The sequence below is a fragment of the Rutilus rutilus genome (assembly GCF_951802725.1).
Source record: "Rutilus rutilus genome assembly, chromosome: 7".
Classification (NCBI taxonomy): domain Eukaryota; kingdom Metazoa; phylum Chordata; class Actinopteri; order Cypriniformes; family Leuciscidae; genus Rutilus; species Rutilus rutilus.
This window is the reverse complement of record NC_140221.1, coordinates 27667757-27673756: the sequence shown is the minus strand read 5'-3', so window position 1 is coordinate 27673756 and position 6000 is coordinate 27667757.

The window sequence follows — 6000 nt, the reverse complement described above, 5'->3', positions numbered from 1 at the left end:
AGGGAAGGATAGGATCTGATGTATGAGTCATAAATTTGATATAGTGACACACAAATACACAGAAACACACAAATGCATACACTCATGCTGTCGCTGGAGAACAACCCCTGAAGCATAGGTCATAAATCAATGCACACACATCCTGCTGTTTTCTTAATTACTGCCTCTATTAACTGTTGTAATTAATCTATCATTATTTCACTCACACACACAACAACTGCAACCCACTCACCTCTGTAGATGGACTTTATCAACTAATTTACTAAGCTCATATCATTGCATAGAAATGGACTTTTAATAAATGTAGTGCCTCTACACAATTCAGAGAGTTAATAAGTTGGTGTACTGTATGTGTGGCTGTTGAATAACAATGTTTTATAAATTAATTGTACAGTCAGCAAAATGTCCAAGTATTTAAAAATGTCTAGAAGAAAGGGAAAGACAATGGAAAGGCAGAACGGACAGATTCAGGACCATCTTTTGCTAGTTCGGAAGATGTTTCCAGAAGATGTTTCAGAGAAGTTATTGGAGTAAGAATAACAGGCACGATTTTGTCAATGCTTGAACAGTTCAATAAACAAAAAGATAATATTGAGCAACTTACATTCTAGGCACAATATTGCCAGTTGCATTGTCTGTTTCAGCTACATTTAATTCGAAAACAATTCCGTATTTTTGAATGAATTCAGTGACTCATAGGGTGTGTCACTCATAGGCCCTGTCCCAAAATAGCATACTTCACATGAGCTTTTGGTCTTGTGGACTTACAATGGCTGCCGCGTGTGCGTGTGCGTGTGCGTGTGCGTGTCCGTTAAGTCCATGAGACCGTAGGGTGCATCTTGAGGCTTGTCCTTCCTAGTCCTGTCCTTCTAAGGCCTGATTCCTTCTTGATCCCTCCTCAGCATTAAATGCTAGAATGAAATGGTCTAGTAAGTGCATATGGCTAAATCGTAAATGTTTTCGCTCTAGCAGTCACAGGATGAAAATACAATTAAAATGAATGCAGGTTATGAGCAACAAACTTCTGTATTCTGTAAAACAGGTTGCATATGTGGGTTGACACAAGTTTTTTATTTTTTTCATCTTGTAACATTGGGTTATTAAAATCAAACAAAATGGCAACAAAAAAGAGAACCATTTAGGTTAGCTGATTAGAGAAAAAAAAAAAAGGCCATAACTATCTGCGTCAGATTTTACTGCTGTTAACACTTTCTTACTTTCTGGATGCGATGAAACCAGTTTTCCTGTCTGTTCATGTGATGTTCTGCATAAAGCCTAATGTGGCAAAATACTTTGTATCAAAGATCTTTATATTAACTGACTTTCTAAGTGCAAAAGTCCATTGAAGGCAAGTTGTACTGAACGCGTGCAGTTTTATTAAAGTAAATCCTAAACTTGAACAGATGCAAAATAAACAAAGACTTTTTAAATCACAAAATGAAAGACATGAAACATAAATTTGAACCAAAACCCAAAACCAAACATGACAGCAATAAAGTGAATGACAATTGCCTTCGGTCTCCCAGTGGTTTACATTACGGACAGTTTAACATTATTTAATTAGTTTACAACAAAACAAAATAAAACATAATACCAAATCATTATTTTGTCTTGCATTACATAATGAAACTGGACGAGCTTACACTTGATTCATCCTTTAAAATCAGCCAAATAAAGGAAAACAAAGGAAAACACATGAAACAAAGGCTTACTTCTAAGGATCCTTCAAATTGAGACAGCCTTCGGTGGATGACGTAACAGCCAATATTAGGACATAGTGATCGAAATGAGAAGCACCAATAAAGTCAGTTGAATAAATGATTCACTGATTCACTAATGAAAACACAGCACTTGCTGGCTGCCACCTACTGGTTTAACTATGTAAACTTGCAGAAAGAGTCATTGAGAAGTGTAAAATACTATTAGAATTATATATTATTTTCTTATATTTTCTTATAGTGTTAGTTCAGGATAATTGGAAAAAAATGTCCCAGTCATCTCAATCGCAAAAGATCTGAATTCAGCCCAAACTCTTTTCTCTATAAATATATATTAATAGTAGTGCCTTAATACCTGTTAATGGTTGCCTACTGACTCTCTTTACTGCTTCTTCGAAAATCCAGCAGGCTGGAATTTATTTGTGGCAGTCAGTGGTCCGTGCTCTCACACTCTTTTAGCAGTGACCAGTGCTTTCTCACTTCTGATTTACGCTGAAGAACGTACTTGGTTACTTACGTAACCTCGGTTCCCTTAGAGATAAGGGAACGAGTACTGCGTTGCAAACGCTGTGGGAAAACATACTCGGTTACTAACGTAACCTCGGTTCTCTCTAGAAGAGGGAATGAGTACTGCGTAATATCTTACGCTATGGGGAAATCTCTTTTCCGCGAGATACTGAAGCCAAAAATTATCCTTAATTTTGGAATACTGTAAAACGCGTTGCGGCAGCACGCAGACATAGGCGAAACAGCTCGCGCGCCTATTGGCTGCCCTGCGGCAACTGCAGCAGCCTATCGAAAGGCTCCATCCGTCAGCTCCAATGGGGGCGCTTCGCTTCGAGAGGCTGGTTTAGCTGGTTTTTCATCGCCGGAGCGAACCAGCGTGTTGCAGGCACGGCAAGATACGCAGTACTCGTTCCCTCTTCTAGAGAGAACCGAGGTTACGTTAGTAACCGAGTACGTTCTCTTACGAGAGGTTCTCTCGTACTGCGTAATATCTTACGCTATGGGGAACACAGTGTAAAACGCCGTGCGTGCTGAGATCCAGTACCAAAGTCCCAAGGGCAGGTGCCCGGGGCCCATATAGTACATGATCATCAGGGACTCACAGAGAGTCCAGGAAGAGGGGCTAGAATAGCATCATTCCTGTAATAAATAGCATCCTATAAGGAGCAATTCGCCTTTGGCTAAGCCACATCCTAGAATGTAGATTGACCAATCACAGCGCAGCCAAGAACGAGCTCCCACAGAGGTCCGACACTTTTTCACAGCGCTCCATTGACTTTAACACAGGCGTCTCATATTTTTGGTCTCGGCAGGCTATTACCGTCGTAGTTTTATCAAAAATATGGTTAAACGTTGTGCCTGGGGCATTTGTAACACAGATATGCGTTTCCCAGAGAGGTTGGAGGGGGGTGTCCGTTTTTTTCCCTTCCCAAAACCGAAGTCAAATCCTGACAAGTGTCGTCTTTGGATTAAACTGTGTGGACGTCCTCACAGTCAGCTAAACCCCTCAAGGATCAACAAGTACACTTTTGTGGTAAATTTAGCTTTTAACCTTACTGTGAAGTTATACTAGTTAGACAGCTTTATGCTGTTTTAGGTTATGATTTCGGTTCTCTACCCTAATTGATGAAGAATCAAGGTGCTAGCAAGCAAGCTTAGCGATTAGTTTAGTTATCACGTAAATCAGGATTGTATGTTTTGACTAGCGGCTGGATGTTAGCTAACTTTGTTATTCAAGATACAAACACCTAACATTAATGTTACAGACACGCTGTTGTGGTAGTTTTTAAGCTGACTAACGTTACCGCCACCGTGTTGCCCAGATGAAGTTGTCGGACGTAGCAACAGTAACTAAGGAGGGCGGGGCGTAGCCAAAGGTGAATTATATACAGTAGATAGTATTTCACACACAGCCAGGGTGAAAAACTCGGCCTAGTCTGGTGAATATTATGGGTCTTACCCATAGAGCTGCATGATCGATCAGCGAGCGTTGCTCAAGCAGTTTCAGTATTCTGGGCCGAAAACATCGGGGCAGACAATACCGATTTATCAGACCGAAAGCAGCTTAGCCTGCAAAGCGGGAACCTCTAGGTTATAAAACCTTATAAATGTAGACGGGGAGGCCCAGCCTGCCGCCATACAGATATCTTGTAAGGCAATCCCACTAGACCAAGCCCACGATGAGGCCATGCCTCTTGTGGAGTGCGCTCTAACACCTAACGGGCACTGCAAGCCCTTAGAGGCGTAAGCCAGCGCTATAGCATCGACTATCCATCTGGACATGGCTACTCCCTTAGAACGTCCGTTGAACGAGACAAAGAGCTGCTCTGTCTGTCTGAAGACTTAATGCCCTGACCGAGCAAAGGAAGCTGGTACTTCTCCTCGTTAGAGACCGGCAGGGCTGACAGGGAAATCACCTGAGACCTGAACGGTGTGTTGAGGGATTTAGGAACGTACCCGTGCCTCGGTTTGAGTATGACTTTCGAGTCATTTGGCCCAAACTCCATACATGTCGCGCTCACTGAGAGCGCTTGTAAGTCCCCAATATGCTTCACTGAAGCGAGAGCCAGAAGAAACACTGTCTTGAAAGACAAGTGTTTGATATCCACTGATTGGATTGGCTCGAATGGGGCACCTTTCATGGCCTCCAAGACCGTGGAAAGGTCCCATATGGGAACTGAGGGAGGTCTGGGAGGATTTAACCTCTTAGCTCCTCTAAGGAAGCGAATGACCAGATCGTTCCTTTCAAGTGACTGGCCAAGCGTTGGTTTAGTAAACGCAGCTATAGCCGCCACGTAAACCTTGAGCGTGGATGGGGTCCTGCCCTTATCCAGTAGCTCTTGCAGGAAGGAGAGAACCTCCGTCACCCCACAATCTGGAGGTGATATGCCACGGGCTGTGCACCAGCTAGAGAACACAGACCATTTTGAGGAATAGAGCCGTCTCGTAGAGGGGGCTCTAGCCTGCGTGATCGTGTTTAACACTCCTTCCGGGAGGTTAGCGGGTACCTGTTGATGGCCCACGCATGTAGGGACCAAAGCTCCGGGCGAGGATGCCAGATCGAGCCCCTGGCTTGAGAGAGGAGGTCCCTCCTCACTGGTATCGGCCATGGGGCAGTGCTTGTCAGCTGCATCAGAACTGGGAACCAGGCCTGGTTCTTCCAGAACGGAGCTACTAGTAGTACTGAGCATCCGTTTTCCCTGATCCGCTCTAATACCTGAGGTAGGAGCGTGACGGGGGGAAAAGCATAGAGCGGGCAGCGGGGCCAGACGTGGGCCAGCGCATCCTTGCTCTTGGAGAAAAATTTCGGACAGTGAGCGTTTTCTTGAGACCAGTCTGTCTGGTCCCACATTCAGGTGGCCGGGCACGTGCGCTGCTTTCAGCGAGCGCAGATTGTGCTGAGCCCAGACCAGGAGGCGTTCCGTCAGCCTGTAAAGGTTTCGGGACCTGATACCTCCCTGACGATTTATATAGGCTACCACTGACATGTTGTCCGAACGGACCAAGACGTGGTGCCCTGCTATCTGGGGACAAAAGCGCCTCAGCGCGTTGTCGACTGCTATCATTTCCAAGCAGTTTATGTGAAGAAGCTTTTCCCGTTCTGACCACTGGCCAAAGAACGGTCTGCCCTCGAGCAGCACTCCCCATCCCAAGGTGGAGACGTCCATAGACACCACCTTCACACTCGAGGAAGTCCCCAGGCTTACACCTGACTGGTACCAGTCGATCGCTTTCCAAGGTTTCAGAGCTGAGACGCATTTCTGATCGACCTTGAGGCGAAAAAGACCGGAGCTCGGCGCGGCACTCACGCTTTTAACCAGAACTGCAGTAGGCGCATGCGAAGCAGACCCAGCTGAAGTACTGATGATGCTGAGGCCATGAGACCCAGCATCCTTTGAAACTTTCTGAGCGGGACTATAGCGCCGCAGCGGAAGGTTTCCGTCATGCGCTGAATGTCCAGTCTGCGCTGTGGTGATAGCTGAGCTGTCATAGATAGCGAGTCCAGTTCTGTGCCCAGAAAAGATATTCTCTGACTGGGAGACAGTGAACTCTTCGCCCAATTGACTTTGAGACTGCCTTTTTTATCTAAACTTCTAGAAAAAGTGGTTTATACGCAACTTCTACTGCACCACAATTCCAACAACATCTTTGAAAAATTCCAGTCTGGCTTTTAATCTTGTCACAGTACGGAAACTGCTCTTTTAAAAGTATTTAATGACCTTCTTTTAATTTCTGATTCTGGTAGCTCTGCTGTGTTAGTGCTTTTAGATCTGAC